This window comes from Protomyctophum parallelum, assembly GCF_964188405.1.
Source record: "Protomyctophum parallelum genome assembly, chromosome: 13".
Classification (NCBI taxonomy): Eukaryota; Metazoa; Chordata; class Actinopteri; order Myctophiformes; family Myctophidae; genus Protomyctophum; species Protomyctophum parallelum.
The window spans coordinates 30,914,189-30,933,753 of NC_139708.1; the positions used below are offsets into that span (position 1 = coordinate 30,914,189).

At 43.1% G+C, this 19,565-nt stretch overlaps 1 protein-coding gene across 1 annotated transcript in view; it reads left to right on the plus strand.

The window, feature by feature from the left end:
• The window catches only part of LOC310868935 (ras-related protein Rab-26-like), a gene marked incomplete at both ends in the record, with an annotated part of 62,120 nt that overhangs the window by 13,800 nt on the left and 28,755 nt on the right, over nucleotides 1-19,565 (plus strand). The gene's annotated exons all lie outside the window — the stretch shown is intronic.

A 19,565-nucleotide genomic window follows, 5' to 3' on the forward strand; every position in this document is an offset into this window, starting at 1 on the left:
CAGTCCTACTAGACGCCATAACATTACACCTGGCCACGAAAGATCACGGGATCTATTGAATGTGTAAAATCCCATCTGTTCTTCCATCTGTGCAACGTAGCTAGAATCCGTCCAATACTTTCACTTCCCGATGCCGAAACCCATGGTCCAACCCTGTAATGCCCTCTTCTCCGGTTTAATATAAATAATGGTCTTAGACTAGTCCAAAATGCAAAGCTAGAGTACTCCCCAGAAAAAGGAAATTTGACCACATCACACCAACACTCCTAGCACTACACTGACTGCCCATACAGGCCAGAGCCGACATCAAGATATATCCTGACCTATAAAACCTTAAATGTCCAGTTTAGTAAAAAATATGCATCCCTCCAAGACCACTACGCTCTCAGGATGCCGGAACAACGACGCCGACAACACATAATAAAATAATGGTTGGGGGAACACTCCCTGGACATTTTTAAATCAAGGCTAAAAACACACCCGCCTAGTTTTATTTAACACATTTTACTATGTTTTACTATGATTTCTTATTGCTATGCTTTGTGTCTTTGATATGTTTTTGATGTATATGTGCATGAATGCATTTTGGTTATAGGCGCTTAGGCGCTGCAGTATAAATGCACCATGTACCATTTTATGTAAATGCCTCCTGCAGCCTACACCGTGTCTACTCTGAGGCTGACCTTCCCTGGTCAATACCATGGGCTGCCTGCTATGTGTTCCACCTCCAGGGAGGAAGACTCATTCACAGCATTATGAAACAAATAACACATGCCTGGGTAGTAGTGTGGGTACAAAGGCTACAACAATAGTGCCGTATTAGCCTTGATCAAAGCCAAAGTATGATAGGAGGATTTCCCTTTGCAACAACAGAGGGCAAACCAAAGACCAGCCTTCAGCTCCACTGTATGCTATGGGAATTGGTTTTCCTTTTTACTGTACAAAGCCATGTATCCTTATATAATAGAGACCTTTTACGGAATGCTTGGAATGCTTATTTATCTACAATGTTAGAAGAAACAATGTTTGCTGTGCAATAATTATTGCTATGCATTGATGTAAAGAGAGAGAGAGAGAGAGAGAGAGAGAGAGAGAGAGAGAGCTAGAGAGAGGGAAACAATGTTTTATCTAATATACCACTGCTCAGAAAATAAGACATTAATAATAATAATAATAATAATAATAATAATAATAAACTTTATTTGTATAGCACCTTTCATACATAAATGCAACTCAAAGTGCTTCACAGGGCAGAGCATAAAAATAGCAATAAAACACAGGCAAGCAGTTAGAAAGATAAAACAATGGTAAAGAGCATAGAAAATAAAAGCATAAAAACATAAATGGACGAAAAACAAAGCACACAGTAAATCAGTCAGAATAGAGAACTCAACTAAATCTAAAACTAAAACTGTCTAAAAGCAAGAGTAGAAAGGTGAGTCTTGAGTTGAGCTTTAAAAATGTCTACAGAGTCTAAGTTGAAATGGAAGTCTATTCCAGGCTGTAGGCCCATAGAAGCAGAAGGCTGCCTCACCATATTTTTTGTAGACATTTTTTAGGCACTTCAAGCAGGCCAGCAGTGGAGGACCTGAGGGGGCGGCCATTCTGTAAGAAAGATAAATAACATACGTACAAACTTTCTTAATAATTCAAATATCTGTGGTTTGATCAGGTAAGCGAGGCAGAAGCCATCATCGGTGTGTGTGTGTGTGTGTGTGTGTGTGTGTGTGTGTGTGTGTGTGTGTGTGTGTGTGTGTGTGTGTGTGTGTGTGTGTGTGTGTGTGTGTGTGTGTGCGCGTGTGTGTGTGTGAGATTAAGCTTGCAACAAGAATTGGTGTGGAGAGCTATACAGTATATGGCAGAGAACGTCTCATTAACTGAACTACAAATAGGAATAAGCAGCTGTCTGTTCTGGTCTGAATAACCAGGGTTAGAGACTGTCCAGTTAGTGTAGGGAAAACACTCACATACACGCACGCACATACTGTATGCATGCCACACACAATATATATATATATATATATATATATATTGCAAAACCTGCCTTTGAGCAAGCACCATTTGCAGGGTTTTGTCATCATTGTTATCTGCAAGTTAACTCACTACGCACGGCTATGAGAAACTTTCTTCAGTTTTCTTTCTCTTCAAGGCACATATAAGGCTATATGAGACTGATGACAGTGATGAGACTGCACCTTGTTGCTATCTGTTTAATATTGTCACAGCTGCATCCAGTATAGTGTTGCTGTGACTGTGAGCCCAGGTGGAATTATAAGAATCATTGCACCAGAAGTATTTTGTGTTTTTTTTGTGTCTCTTCCTACAACATATTTGGGAGAGGCGCTTAATTCGGAGATAAATCACAACCTGAGATACTGGTGCGTTTCTGTCCCGTACTGGGTGACACTCATTGTCAATGAAAAGCACACACTATGAGCGTGAGGAGGACACAAACCATGAAGTAGCACAGTGATGCCGGCATCCGACAGGCGTGATGCCGGCTAATGAGCCAGGAGAACACACAACATGTATCTCTCTGTCTCTTGGAGCCAAAACTAATACGTTATTACTTTTCAGGAAGTCGAAAAAAAGAACACGGATTCAATGTAGTTTAAATCGCTGCTTTTTCTACTTTGTTGGTTTATTAGTTAAGTAAAGTTATATTTAAAGCTGAGCACCCACTGCCTCAACCAAGGACAGTTCCCAGAGGAAGTGCACCTGCTTTTTTTTCTTTACGTGGATTCAATGTAGTTGAATTTATTATTATTATTATTGTAGTCCCATGTTGTTAATACTTTTCATTGGTTCGATACAGTTGAATCATCTTTCTTTAGCATCTATTGTTAACTATGTCCCCATTATGTCCTATTCACTAAAAGTATGAAAAGAAAACCCTGGTAAGTCTTCGCCCATAATTTGTCATTGTGTGCGTCTAGAAAATATTGGATGGGTCCTGAACCATTTTTTGGCAGTATTCATGTTTATGTTTATGGCTCTTTCTTATTGTGGAGCAAGAGATGAAAAGCTGACAAGCAGCAGCGCCAGCATGTGAGCGAACGATAAGACTCCATCAGAAAACAGAACAGTGACAGCGACTACAAGCCAAGATTAATCTGTCCTCGCTGAAAACGTCCACTACCCTTTGATGCCCGTTCTTTGCCCATCATTGTCATTGACAGCCCTTGACAATAATGTACGGCAGTGGTTCGCAACCTTTTCAGGCCATTGACTCTCTTCCACAGCTTGTAGCTATATTTATTGCAGCTATTTTCACCGATTTTGTCTCTTTCGATGATTACTTTTGATGCAGTAATGGTCTTTTTTCTTTCCTTTCTTTTTAAATTTAATACATATTTTAAAATGAAATTGTCACTTCACGGTCATCTATGGAGAACCACTGCTGTAGGCAACAAAGAGCACACACCGTAGCTGACTGACTGACTCTCGTTTCACCATTATTTGCTCTCCTGCATGCCTGCCTGCCTGCCTCTCTGAGTGGAAGCAATTAAAATGCCAAGCATAAACACTCCAGTGAGCAACAGTCATGTTTTTTAGTCTTTTGCTTTTTCTGACAGTGAAAGGAATTGGATTAAGATGAGGTAGAAGCTTTCAAACCATTCTGTCTCTTTATGACTATCTCGAGGCCACATTGCCAGCTTTTTTTTTAATTATGAAAAGCAGTTGTTTGTTGTTTTAGGCCAACTATGGAAGAAAAATAAAATACAAATTAAGGCGCAGAACATGAAGTAATTCAATTATTAGTTTATAGGCGTAAAGTTTCCCACAAAGGAAAATGGCAATTAACAAAAGTAGGAGATATCAAATCTCCAAATGCTATCAAATACGTCCAAATGAAATATGTGGGAATGGAATTGAGTTAGTCTGTGCAGTAGTTCTCTATCGTGTTCGAGACTGGCTCTCCACTACATATTATTCAATATGTACGGGAACTGACCCCACAGGGCAGTGTTCATGGATATCTCTTTAAGACACATCTACTATGGTGGCCCTGCCCAGATGCCAATCAGCGGGCTATTTAAGCCCCATCTGTGCAGAGCAGTTTTGACACTTATTATTAAACAATATATATGTAATTATATATATATATATTTAGAACATACAGCTGCGTGGCACACAGTCCACTTACCATAGGTAAGAAGAGAGCCGGTCGTCTCGACCCCTCTCGGGGTAGCTCCACAAAAACAACAACAGCAACAAGACTGAGTGCCAAATCTGCCCCGCGGAGGAAGCCTCAGTCTTGTCCGTGCGACCGCTCCTTGGTGAAACCTGCTCGTTGGGGGAAACCTTGAGACGGCGTCCGGTCCGTGCGTCCGCTCCCTGGTGAAACCTGCTCGTTGGGGGAAACCTTGAGACGGCGTCCGGTCCGTGCGTCCGCTCCCTGGTGAAACCTGCTCGTTGGGGGAAACCTTGAGGCGGCGTTCGGTGTGGCCAAAGGGTCCCAAGTGCGAAGCTGACCTCGTTGGTGGAGCCTTGGTTCCCTTGCTGCAGAAGCGCTGTGAGACCCCGAGCGAAACCGACCTCGTCGGTGAACCTCCTGGTTGATCATCGCGGCTGTACACCGTTGCGGCGGGTAGCGGGGTAGAACCAAGGGGCCAGCTAGGCACTCCAATGTTGAAGCACTGGGAAAGCACTGCAAAAGGACTGCAGGCGGACCCGTGGATTCTTGACGAGGAAACCCCGTGCAACCGAGCGCTCAATGTTAAAGCCCAGCTGCACTAACGCATTTGGGCACCAAAATTTGGTGCCCAAATGCTGAATCAGCGAAAAAATGCGGAAATAGACGGTACTTCCGGCAGCCTTCCGGGTGCTTCAAAACTTCCACTGACATGAATAGCGGAGGGGGCGGAGCTTCGCGCCAGTTTAGTCTCTATCCTTTTAATACTCTATGGGTAGAACCCAGAGGAGGTGACCTAGTCGGCGTACTCTGAGGCCATCTACGGTCACTGATCGTTGCCGCCGCGGTCCGGCCAGACCACACGGCAGAGAGCGTAAACAAACAATTCCAGCGTGTTCCAACTTCCTCATTGACAGGTTGACATGAGCGTCATAGTGTAGGAGGGATGCCTGTCAGGGACGGCTGCCCAGACTGCACTGTGCCTCATGGTTCACAAGAGGGCGGTGTGGCTCAAAGATCAGGAGACAAAAACTCCCGATGACCCACTGTGTCATGCAGCAATTAAATCGCTTACTCTGTCACAATTGGTTCTGGTTAATATATACTTATATGCTTAATGCTATAAGTATGATAATGGCTACAACAACACACTATGCAGGTGGACTTGTAGGCCTACTTGAATATATACAAGAGTTTGGAGGCCTCCAGTGTGCTTAATGTCAGATGTTTTGTGCTAGAGCACCTCAGAGCGGCTGAGCAGTTTATGTACAACCTCTTCCAGAGGTCCATAACTCTGCTGGTGACACAAAACAAACTGTGGACATTGATTTGGTATGGACTCTGTCCTAACAAAGAGAGAGCACACTGAGAATCCGTGTCATGGGGATGTCTTAGGGTACCATGTTGCCTTGATTCGTTTATGCAGCATTGTGAGATTCTGCAAAGGGTAGATTATGACCCCTCACGTTCAAGCAATTACTATGTGCCCACTCCCTGTTGAGCACAGTCCGAACAGTTAAAATATGGTGTACAATACAAGATGTATACATATATGTATATATAAGTACACATATAATAAATAATATAGGTATACATATGAATATATCTATATAGAGACAAGAGGAGATGGAAACAGCAGGGGTTTCTCAGGCTGCATGTGGAGCTCACATGGTACGAATGGTCTCATCCTTCCAGCTGAAGCTGGAGGGGCCATGGGGGCCTGGTTTTAGAGGCAAAAGACCAGTCGTTTCCACTGACAGACTAAAATGTCCCATAAAAATGTCATTTTTATGTGAACGTGTTACGTGTATGCTAATTGTATACAGCTGTGACTCTGTCTCCAAGACAATTTTTTCTCAAGGGAGACAAATAAAGACTACCTTGAACCTTGTCCCAGGTTGGCAGAGCTGGGTGAGCTAAGCTCAGGCTATAGCTCCACCTCTTTCCTGCCCTGCCTGGTATGGACAGGTCTGTAAAGAAGGAGTTAGTGAAAGTTTTCGTGAGACTACTTACTGGCTGACACCAGCCTATTAATGCACTACAGTGTGCAGTTTAGGGAGCGAGCGTTGACTCGCCCTCTCGGGTTAGCTGTTGTCTCGTTTGTAGGTGAGACTAACAAAATTCCTTGGGGTCAGACGGCCATTAGAGCACACTATACAGGGTATGGTTTATTGTTTATTGAATGGATCCCCATTAGCTGATGCCGAGGCGACAGCTAATCTTCCTGGGGTCCACATGAAATAGACATACAAAAAGTACATGAATACATGTATTGTGGGTGTTGCGCCAGCTTACACGCCTGTGATGTAGTTCGGTATTGTGGATCTGGGTTCAGTGACACAAACAGAAAGTGCTGGGTCAGTCGAATGTTTCCCTTTATGTTGGGCAGTCATCATAGCGCACTATACTGTCGTATTTCTGGCGAGGCGTCAGCTCACGCGACAGTGGTGTAGTTCTGTCACAGACAGGACATGATGTGTCTGTCCGATGTTTGGTAACACAGACATGACATGCTGGGTCTGCCAGGAAGTATGCCTGAATCTCAGCCATTGTCACACTATAGGGCGTATTGCTGACGGGGTCAGCTCATGCGTCCGTGGTGGAGTTCTGTCACAGACAGGACGTGCTGTGTCTGTCCGATGTTTGGTTGAAGGCAAATTATGCAGGCATTATAGCGCACTATACTGTCGTATTGCTGGCGGGGCGCCTGCTTACGCGACCGTGGTGTAGTTCTGTCTGTGGATCTGGTTCCCCAGTGACACAGACATGACATGCTGGGTCTGCCAGGATGTATGCCTGAATCTCAGCCATTGGCACACTATACGTATTGCTGACGGGGTCAGCTCATGCGTCCGTGGTTTCACGGTGAAGCCGGGCTCAGTAACACAGCAGAGTGTGCTGTGGCTGTCGGGCAGAGCACACGATACAGTATACAGTGTGTCACGGCGTGCCGTTTACGCACCTAGGCGTGACTCTGCGGGGTAGAATCCGGTTACCGGTCTGAAACCACAGAGAAAGCTCTTCTCATCCAGAGAAGTCACGAAGTCATGGCTATCTAGGCGCAGCTAGCCAACACAGGGCTATTTTGTCAATGCCACCGTCACCTGCTTACACGGCGCTTCGGTGACCATAAGCGCCCTGACCTTATTGAGGAGCTACAGCAACTGGCTTCAAGCTTCCCAGGCAGTAGCAGTGGGCAAGACTATTCTGGTGTGGCGCCTTCGGTTGCCACAGTCCGAGCTGCAGCAGGAGGGCCGAGCTCGTCCAATGAAGCTGCCTGTTTAGCCATTGGCCTTGTTAGGCCAGGCGCACATTAGGTCGGCAGTTCCCCCACGGGAGGTGGTACTGTCTGCCTTGCGGCATGAGCCAATTAGGCGTGGACACTTGGGTGGCTTCTCGCAGGACAGCATTCTTGTTGTTAGCAGTGTCAGCCACAAGAATGTCCCTATCAGTGCATGAAGGATGCTGCCACTTCCTACATGGCAATGGTTAGGTGGTGCTGGCACCAAACCCTGCATTTTATACCATACGGCCTGATCAGAGTACAAGCCAGTCAGCCTGTTGAGTTGCACCCTTCCCACCCTCCTAAGCAGGGTGGTGAAGCAGGATTGCAGTCACGGTTGGGCCCTGTCAGGGCCTCTAATGGGCCAAAATGTTTTAAGCAGATGGTCTCCAAAACTGGGCTCCGTCATTGGGTTGTGAAACAATCTAGCAGGCATATAGGTGGGCAGGGATGTGGGCACAATCCGTGCAGGGCCTTGTGGCCCATGCACTGATGACGAGATGTTCCTCTATCTGAGATCTGTGTGACGGACTCTGTGTCGATGCCGTCCGCATTTAGCAGGTTATGCCAGTGTGGTATCCATGTGACAGCCAGCACCCTCCTCACTGAGTGTGCTGGGCTCCGCATCAGGACACGGCTTCAACAGTCTGTTGGCCTACTGTCCGACGGGCTGACTTGAGCGGGAGTGCATGACTGCATGCCTGCAGTAACCTGGTTACATTTCCCGAATGGCGCCCTGGTGCTCAGAGGAGCTCAGGTTAGGGCCCCACCAGTCCTGTTTGGGGGCCAGGCCGTTAGCCCTGGAGGCTCTATGATGAGCCCCCTTAAAATTGTTTAGTCAGTGAGCCTGACATGCTGTCACTCAAGACAGCAGTATTATATAGTCACGTCTGCAAGGAGAAATGTGGGAGTTGCGAGCGCTGTCAACCCATGACACGCTCGGCCGGGTGATGGAGTAGTTTTACACCTCGACCCAACCTTCTCCCCAAGGTTCTCTCAGGGGCATCTCAATCAGGTGATTGAGCTCTGTCCTCTCTTTACATGCAGACGGATGAAGTGTGCAGACAGAGCTGGTCACCCACTCTTCCCCGCTAGAGCGTTGGAGTTGTATGTCAGGGCCACACGTCGTTTTTTTGCAAATGAATGCCCTACTTCATCATAGAAGAGTGTTGCATATACAAGTAGTGGAAACAGCCGATCTACAAGCCGATAGCATTGTGACGGTTGTGAGCTTGTTTGCATTGGCATTTGGCTCATGCCATATTGTTTTATAGTCTGTAGCAGCCCGTATGGTCCTTGAGGAACTTGAAGTCACAGACCCTCTCCACTGTCTGTGACGCCATCGATATTGATGCGGGCATCCTCTCTCCTCTGCCACCGATCAACAATCCAATCAACATCGGTCGTTTTGATGTTGAGTGCCGTTTTGTGTAATCAGACCTCCTCCTTGTAGGCCTTCTCGTCATTGTTGAAGATGACGCCTGTCCTCGCTGTTCCCGGCATCATGACGTTAATGGTGCTGTGCATAGACATGGAGTCGAGCAGTGGTTGTCAACATGGGGTATCGGGGGGTGCAGCTAAACCACTCCCCAGCTAGGAAACATGGCACCCCCATATCTTGCACGTCTGATCGAACCCTATACAAACCCTCCCGCGCACTCAGATCAGCCAATGCAGGGAAGCTGGAAGTAGCTTCACTAAAAACGCTGGGACAACGCTCCCCACATCCAAAACTCTTCTCCCTTCTGGCTCCAAAACTGTGGAATGCACTTCCCATTACAATCAGAACTGCAGACTCACTCCCACTCTTCCGCCGTAGTCTGAAAACTCACCTCTTCAGACTCCATCTTGGCCCGTAGCACTTGCTGTAGCACTTGCCCTAGCCCAACGACCTTACAGGCGAATGCAAATGCTCAATTTATGTAACTTAGATAGCATTTTATGTAGACATAGCACTATATAGTAGTATACTGTATGCATAGTTTCATTATATAGTATATACATGTATATATTCCACTGTTATGTTCGTAGCTTACGTATGATTCATGATAACTAGTCTTATATGATGTATCGCCATGTTTTGTTCTTGCTTAATGTAAATCGCTCTGGATTAAGAGCGTCTGATTTTCAGGCTGGACATGTACTGTACCGTGTAGCTCCAAGAGTCTACAAATGGTAGAAATGGAACCGAACTGGTTCGATTTGCCTTACCTTACCTTACATCACTAAAGTATTTTGCCATGTTTTACGATGCCGATGTAGATCAGCAAGTTGAACAATTTCAAAAATGTTTTTTTCAAAATAGTAAAATATGGGGATAAGTTTAGGGATAAGGGGTAGGCGGCGCACAATATATAGGGCTATTAATCTCTAAACTGGCAGGAATGATTGTGTAGAACCGTGCTTCTTATCTCTGTGTCTCTGTGATTCAGTGCCTGTGTGCTTGTGCCTGCAGTGGTATTAAAAGTACTATAGAGTTTATTTTTTAGAAATACAAGCAAGAGTCTGGAATTTAAAATGGGCTTGCATCAAAGTACTAAAGTATTGGCATCAAAATGTAAAACTTAACTTTTTTATTATAATTATTTTATCCATACGTCCATACATCTTCAACCACTTATCCATAGTCGGGTCACGGAGGCAACAGCTACACCAGAGAGCTCCAGACTTGCGACACATTGTGAGCTTGCGTGCGTGCGTGCATTGTTTTTGTCTTTTGTTTTATAATTTAGGGTCACGATTCTGAAAAGATTCACAGAGCTCCAGACTAACCTTTTCCACTTATATGGTGCAGCCAACCATGCTGGTGAATATTTTGCATACCGGTAATCTAGTTTTGCATTGATATTATAAAGAGTCACCTGAGACTTTATGTTGGAAATTATTTGAATCAGAACATAATAAGTCCCCCCTGTCAGGTGTAAAGGAGCAACTTGGACACTCAGGCATGAAGGAAGCATGAGTTCAAGTCCGTTGCTCTCCCCTTGTCCCCCATATATGGGGACTAGGTTGGAGGAGGGTGTGTAGAGCCCAGGATCACATTAGATGATTGACACAGGGGTGAAAAATGGGTTACAAAATCGTGGGATAAAAAATATATTAAAAGAACATAATAAGTTTATCTGCATCTTCTATCATATTTATTTTAAGAAAACATGTAACAACAAATGTTATCAAATAATATCAGCATGTATGCTTGAACTTTTTCTTATGTTGTATTTAATTGTGTTGGGTATTTGACCATGTGTTATTATGTTTAAACGTTATACTGCTAAACAACCAATTGACCCACTAGAGACAGATTGCATAGGGCTACTGACATCGGTATTTGAAAACAGTGAGCAGACATGCCAATGTTCTCTGTAACTGTAACTGTGGTCAGAGGTGAACAATGGTCAAATAAAAGGTGTCTACCTTGCCGATTCCCTAGCTACGGAACGGATTCTGAGCAAAGCCATTGATTTATTTTAGAAGCCAAGCTATAACAAAAGTCAAACTTAACTGGAGTTTATATCCAATACAAAGCTACATTCTTCTCCATAACGTTCCACTTGTTTAATATCTTAATTCATATTTTAGATTTTGTGGCGGCTTTCTAGCCAGCAAAATCAATTCGACACATACCAACAGAGACCTAACGTTCATCAGCATTGCCTCACTGTGGTATTTAAGTGTGTCCCATGTTAGAACCAATTCAACCAAATAGGTCTAGAAGGAATGAATGTGCATGCAGTCTGAATGCTGCTGATGGTCACTTTGAAGAAGGATTAAAGGATTGTTTTTACGCGTTTCATCATCTGATGATGAAACTGCAAGCAGGGGAGTTCAGGTAGCGAGAGGCCAGTGAAGTAGGACAAATACGACCTTCAACCACAATGGCTAAGTGTCAATACCAGTGCCGGGGGGGAAGCCTAATGATCATCATGCATACAAATGCATGCAAGACTAGTTCATGTACAATACTTGTTTACACAACTATTTAATTACTAAATGTCGTGCATGTGTGCGTGCTTGTGTGCGTGCGTGTGTGTAGCCTGGCATGGCCAGACGGATATCACTGAGTTACAGATATTAGTCTAGAATCTCTGTGTGGAACCTGCATTTCCAAGGAGTGAATACAAATAAAAACATGCCTCTGGTGATAAACCCAGTCCATAGTTGCATATTGATTGGTGCCCCACAACTTCAGGGGCAGGGAAATCCAATCACAACCGAGCAGGGTTAGTGTGTGTGTACTGTGTACACTTGTATTATATATTTATAATGGATAAATGTCCCCACGTGCGTGCGTGCTTGACTCACCTCTGCTTGGGGCTTCATTTGTAGTTAATAATGAAATCCAGCCGTGCCACCTGCTGCCATAATGTCAGCAGGATGTAGAGAGGCCGACCCCAAGGAGAGAAGCATGAATATTTAACAACAGAGAGAATCAGTCGGGGGCTGAAACTATGGGAACAGGTGAGCATGGCAAGTGGACGAGAGAGAGAGAGAGAGAGAGAGAGAGAGTAGGGCTGGCAATATGACCTCAAATCAATATCACCATTATGTCAAACCTTTTTCTCACTTTTTTTAACGTTCTGTGTATTGAATTTTAGATGTTTTTACTAATTCAGAAATGAATTGACACAAACAGAATAACAAATACAAAAACACACACAAGAAAACAACACAAATCAAGACAACCAAAGAAACAAGGAAATATTAGAGTGAAACAAGAAATCATCACATAATAATAATAATAATATATACGATTTATATAGCAATTTTCTAGGTACCCAAAGTCGCTTTACAGAAAGAAGTACAGACATATTTATTAGAAAACAAATTAAAAGGTTAAAAACTAGAAATAAAAATCAAAAGAGGGGCAAACAAGAAGGGTGTGTGTGTGTGTGTGTGTGTGTGGGGGGGGGGTTATGTAGGGAAAGCCAGTTTGAAAAGGTGGGTTTTGAGTGTGCTTTTGAACATTTCGAAGGTGGGGGCAGCTCTGATGTGGGTTGGGAGTGAGTTCCAAAGAGAAGGGGCAGCCACTGCGAAGGCCCTGTCTCCCCATGTCCGTATGATAGTGAAAGAAGCGCTGTCTCCGTTGTGTTCTAGTCTCCGTTGTGTGCCCCCCCCCCCCCCCATATTATTATTATTATTATTATTATTATTATTATAATAATTATTATTATTATGATATGATTTTAGCCGTTGTTTGCGTTCATTTGTGACGTTCTGTTTGTGGTTCAATGACATTGTCACAACATTCAATGACAAATAATTTAATGTACACAGTAAAATCCTCAATCGGTCCATTTGTACACTCACGAATGGATACATTAACAGTGATCATTTTACTGTGCACTTAAAGAGTAACCCAGCGATGATACTGTGCGTGTGTGCATGCGCATGTGCGTGTGTGCATTAAAGAAGTTCTCCTTCGTGTCAGTGGTATACTGCAGGCTACAGTGTTCTAGAGTTGATCTCATACAACCCAATTTGTCAACTAAAACTATGAAGAACATTTTTCATAAACTACCTTTTTTCACTGACAAAAACTAAATAAAAACTGAGCTATGATGACCATGAAGACTAAATATAGTCAACAAATAAAAACTAGACTAAAATATTAGGGAGTCATTTTATGTTTGGTTGCACTCAGGTATTGCGCTTTGAAAATAGCAGATCCGCCAAAATACATTTTTCTCAACTTAAATCAACTGTAGATTTTGTCAACTAAAATCACATGGTATTTAGTCGAGTAAAACTAGCTAAAACTAAAACATTTCAGATGGCTAAAACTAAATGGGAATTTTATTCAAAAGACTATGACTGAATCAAAATTTGCTGTCACAATCAACACTGCTAGAAACCATGATGGATCCAGCCAGAGTTTATTAACACCTGTCATAGATTCCTTTCTCTGGTGGCTGGCAGGGTGACATGATCATGACTCCCCTGGTGGTTCCCACGCTGAATCAACAAGCTGAAGGCTGAAGTTACCACATTTAATTGGCCTTATGGTAATGGTTTACTATTATCAATTTCAGTTCAGTGCTAGTTTGTCATTCTGACTAAATCCAAAAGATGAAAGCATTAGACATCGAAAATGGATTAACAGGACAGATCACAATGTAATTCGAATCTAATGTGTTGATGAAGATAGAGAGAGAGCACAACAATAAATGTTTACCATCATTCAACCAGTGCGCTCTTAATATTAGCCATTGAGCCAACACAATGTCAATGAAATGCATGATTAATGCTGAAACTAGCAGATCGACAATCTGTGTGCGACTGTGCGTGTGCGTGCGTGCGTGCGTGTGTGTGTGTGTGCGTGCGTGCGTGCGTAACTTACATGGCCCATTGCTTTTTCTATTCCTCCCTGTCCTCAGATTCATCGGTTCACCAGACTGAATAAGTCGATAGCAAGAATGTTCTCTGTGCGGCTGACTGTGCATGCAGTCAATAGCCATTTTGGACATCTGTCTGGGGCTTTATTAAGTGAAGAACAGCCACTAAGGAGTGCAAATATCGATTCTTGGGTTCATTTTGGATAAAGACATTTGAAATGATGTGGGCTTTGAGGATCCAGACAGAAATGGCATGACTCAGATGTGGATCTTCATATAAGCAGCCTGCGACATTGGCTGCCTATGACGTTAGTCGTCAATGACGTATATGACTGCAACTTTGGGCAAGGTTTCAGCCCCCTTGACTTTCATTCTTATGTGACTGATGGGAGGGTGGGCCAGCGGACCTCTGACGTCAATCGGATTCAGTTATATAAACAAACCACAGCCTCTAGTGAAATTACGCAAGTTTCATAATAATATAAACAAGTATACAATGTAGAGAAAAACATATTGGAAGTACAAATTCTGTGGCCTACTGGCAGTGTTGTGCACAAGAAATTTGGCACTAAGCGAGATCAGCTCTGGCCTCTGGACAGCGTGCAGCCATGTCACACACACACACACACACACACACACACACACACACACACTGTTCAGATTTATGGCTTGCTACGATTTAGTTGCTAATTGATAACATATCGTGCTCCGACCCCTCCGAAAGGGGAAACAACTTCACACAGGGTTAACGTATTTACTCAAATCTCAGGCCATTCGCAATCTAAATAACATTACTCATGTGTCTTTATATACTTTTATTATGATTTCATAAACATACATTTAAACACAATGAGTTTAGCTCTTTTAGATTGGGTTAGTGATTAGCCCTTGTTCAGGCCTTTGATTAGACTTTTGATTAGGTAAAAAACCTGAATGATGAGACAGAATATACATATACATTTGTCAGTTTACAGGTATACAACACAACACATAGATAGCATTATTCATCCTTTTTTTTTTTTTTTTAAGATATTTTTTTGCGGCTTACGCCTTTTATTGATTTTTGAAGGGACAGACAGTAGGCTGACAGGAAACGGGAGAGAGATGGGGGATGACATGCAGTAAAGGCCGTGTCGGGCTCGGGAGTCGAACCCGCGGCACACTGCGACTGGATTACCAGTCCGGTGCCCAGACCGTTACGCTACGGCCTGGGCCGCATTATTCATCCTTGATAGCATGAATTCATATTTACCATTGGTCAATGTGAGGCTGCGTAACCATTGGTTAGCTTAAAGCTTTCCCCATGTGCTGATTGTGTGCTCACCATGCTCTAGGGACAGTGGACTGGAGATGTGTCCATGGCACCCCCGCTGTGGCAGTTGGTCTGTTTTGAGAGCAAGCTGGTGGCTTCCCCCTATTTATGACTGGTGTCCCATTTCACACCTCTTTGCCTTCAACAAGAGTAAAGTCAGGGCCTGCTCTTTTATGGGAGTAGATCATTATTTAGGTTTAAACACATTAATCATTTACATTTCTTTTAGGCACTGGGATTTCATATCCACCTTTAGATAAATGCAAGCATAATGTTTTATAGTTAAACACTGTTATTGGGTTGTTAGTCAGGCTGGAGAAGGAGTCATTTCTACCCCCATTTGGGGTCATAAATCAGACTGTTCTCTTTCCTCTGGTCTGCCAGGGTTTGCTCTGGGCAGTTTGGTGCCCAGTGATTACACAGCATGTTCATTAGACATTATTAATCCCAATAATAACGCTGAGCGTCATTCTCAGCACCACACACACACACACACTCACACACCTTGTCCATTCATAAGGTATGGCAACTTATATGTAATTTTCATCTCTAACTTCATTGTGACCTTGACCTTCCAAAAATGTACCATGTCCTTGGGGCAGCCTTGTGATAATTATCTCGAGGCTTTGTAAAAGGTAGAATTATCTGATGAAAAAAATATTCTAATTTCAACCATCTGGCTTACATCAGAAGAAAGAACATCAAAGATCCTCAGGCGTTTCTGCATAGAGCCTTCCTCAGAGACTGTTTGCCGAATGTATTTTCTGTGATGGGAACAAAATAAATATGCTACATATGTAAATGTATTTTGCCCTCGACTTGAAGTTTGAGATGTGGCACCTGGCACCTTCACACCTTTTGTTTGTTTGTACTGGATATCGGGTTCTCAGCAGTCCACTGAGAATACCAATGTTGAAATATTAAAAAAAGGCAAAAGGTAAAAAAACCTATAGAAGTAATGGAGAGTGTACAGAATAGGAACAGAGAATAAGCAAGCAGGATATACAGCATACGATACAGAAGTACATTATGGTTCAGGGGGCACAACAAGAGAAAGAATGAAATCTCTGTTTTTGTCCTTGGGGGCTGATTGGTTTTACTCTACTGTAGGTAACGGAAATTGGATAATATAATACTGCTTATTTAGTTGGGCAAGGCCAAACTTTATATAATGAAGCCAGAACAGAGGCCATCATGCCCAGAGGACACCGTCTGCAACTCTGCATCACAAGCCACACACTAACTTTTAGGACGATCAGCAACTACATGAATTCTGGCCAGTTTGTATGCAACAGGTGGCATGATGTATTGATGAGTCTCCTGACTCCACTGTGTGCACATATGCCAGGTTCTAAATCTTCTAAACATCATTAACACATATTTCTTTGCAAAAAGGGTGAAGTGTTTCATAAAAGTTTTCATAAAATTGTAGTTAAGTAAAAGTACAATATTTGACTCTTGAGATCTAGTGGAGTATAGTCAAAGTACTGAAATTGAGAAATACTCAAACTTTCCTCAAAATGGTACTCAAGTATACAGAGTAAATGTACTCAGTTACTATACACAGCTGGTCTCCAGTGTATTGTTTGTTAAGTTCACTGTGAGTAGGGGATTGGACAATGAAAAGTTGCCTTGCTGCTTGTTTCAATCCTGCTGACCAAGCTGTTTTCAGGGTCTTCTCACAGGGCTGTGTAATGAAGCTCGGAATTGTTCCTTCAGTGGTTCACATTTTCATGTCAAGGACAAGGACCACCATTTGAAAATATTGTGCGTCAGCGACTCCTGTATAAGAGAAGATTTGAGTAAAACAAAAACAAAAAAAAGATTTTTCAAAACATTTCCAAGCAATGTCATGTGATGCGTTGTGAGCTTGTAGATCAGCTATTCTTTTAATAGTAGGCTATAGAATAGGTTTAAAGAGGTTGCACATATTTTTAATGCTATTGTTGTAATGTCATGACTCATGAGAGGTAGAGCGCACTAGTTCAGAACAAACTCCAGGGTTCCAATGAAATAAGGTTTACTTAATGAACTTGCAGGACAGGCCAACATGAGGGCAATTCACAAAATCAGAGCATACCAATTTACACGCACCTCGACAGTGGGTGCAGGGCCAATAAGGCAATTATGGAAGGAGGTAGGCCAGGGCCTGCACACCATTCTTTTGGTAAAAATTACTTCATTGAATTAACAAACAACAACGTTTCGATCTTGATAGATTCACAACATTCGTTTGTGAATTGACCTGACAATTCACAAAATAACATAAAGCGTCCTGAACGGAGAATAATGATCTTTAAGTCCAAAACAATGTACAAACTACTACTTAACATAAACGCAGTCCTTTTGAGTCCTGGGGTCCAGCTCCTTCCATTTTTTTCCAAGTATCAGAGTTTGGAGTGCTCGTTGAATATCACTCAACAGCCCTGCGTAGGCCTACCACCTGTTTTGAATTGGCACATAATGCAGTTTGCTTACTAAAAACGAGTGCTTCCAAACTCCAAAAAAACCCACCTGCGAGGATTTTTTTTGGTGAGTTTGACATTGTTTAATACAATCATATTGGACTTTTCTGTTTGGATGAATGCGCTGCCAATGGGAAATAGCATCTAGTTAGCTTCCCGGCAAGTTGGCCGCGGTCTGCATAAGGTCAGTGTAATTTAGTTTCCCAGCTCTACCACAATCCTGTGCCTCAAGCACCTACACCTGTGTGTTGAGGCCCTCTGGGAGTTGTAGTTGTTGCTACAGCGGGCATTTTGTGTGTGGGAATGTAGCACCTACAGTATATTCTTGCATTCTATGCATTCTTCTGGTGACCACCTGTAAACCCCTCAAGGACCGCTGAGGGTTCTCGGACCCCTTCTTTAAGACGTAGTCACTAGCTAAAAGAAGGATGAGGTGAGCCATTAGAGTGCAACAGCAGTGGCAAGCAGTGGGTGGAATTAATTCACATAATGACAAAAAAGGGAGGAAGGGGTAAATCTACTGAAATTGGATGTGAGTGTACAATGGGTCCACTCGTACATACACAGGGAGGGAAAATTTACTTTCTGGATTTTACTGTGCAGTAATTTTTGTATTCCAGTGAATAGGCTACACCTGCTCTATAAACACTTACAGCTGTTACAGTACTCCGTCCCTACAGATATCAATGTTTTATTGGCTGTCTAACACTCTCAGGGCTCTTCTGAAATCTCTTCACATTCTCGCTGAAAGCTCTTCATACATTTGTAATGCAAACGTTCTTGTGGCACCTCTGAGGTATAGGCTACCATTTTGATAAAACATCTCCATGTATAGTACCTGATGCCATGTTCTGTCTGTTCTGTATTAGACAGCATGAGAAATGAAGAAAACTATAGGTATAGGTATAATGGGTCTCACTGGTTACATGCCGGCATTCGAAAGCCCGATATTCCGACGCACCAGCATTCCAATTCGCCCACATTACTAACCCTGTCCCTAACCCTAACACGGAACGCACACGGAAGCCACGTAATCGGAACGGCGGTGCGTCAGCATGCCACTCTGTCCCCGGTCTGACTTTGCTCACATTCCTGGCAAAAGTGTATAACCTAAAACAAGTGCTAATTTGACAAATTTTAGTCAATGTTTATGTTGTTCATGGTATGTGTTCTGTCTGTCTCTCTCGTGCAGGCCTGCTCAATCTCATTCTATTTGGGTAAACGCCTAATGTTTTTCGATCTCAATGGAAATATTGCTGGTTTAACGGGACTAAGCGTTAGAGTTTAGAAGCCTCTGTGCCCGTTAAGGTCTTATTCTATAAACTGTAATTGACTTAAATGTTACGTGTCCATTTGGTTACATGTGTACACTGTACAGTTACAAGTGGATAAATAACAGTTTGTTATCTAACATGGAAAACTGTCATCCTGTACAATCCAGAGTAATGCCAAACCACCTCCTTGCCATCAGTCATACTGAACTGTAATCGATGGCAGAATATAGGCTCATTCATTGCATTCCCACCGGAGAGATTAACCTCCGTCAATGCAGACCTACCTCTGCCCTGAGACACGTGTGTGTGTGTGTGTGTGTGTGTGTGTGTGTGTGTGTGTGTGTGTGTGTGTGTGTGTGTGTGTGTGTGTCTGTATGGTAGGGTTTGGTTTTAGACTGGCTCATGGAATATTCACATCACCATGGTACATCGGTCAGAATATACAGACAAGGAGAGTTCCGTTTAAGCCTTTATTTTCCTTTGCACAGATAAGCATATGATTGAGCAAGGAGGTGGTGAGGCTTCACAGTTATGGTTATTACTAAAAGACAAGAGAAACATAATTATACAATTCAACAGTGCATAAATAGACAGACAATTAGACTCAAAAGGGGGGGATGGGTGGGCCTACCACTACATATAACATGGGAAACAAACATTCAATATTATCTAATATAAATTACTGCATTTCAACAAATAAAGTGACTATGTTCACTGCGCATTACACACTCGCTAGAGTTTCAGGAAAACAGATTAGGATTACA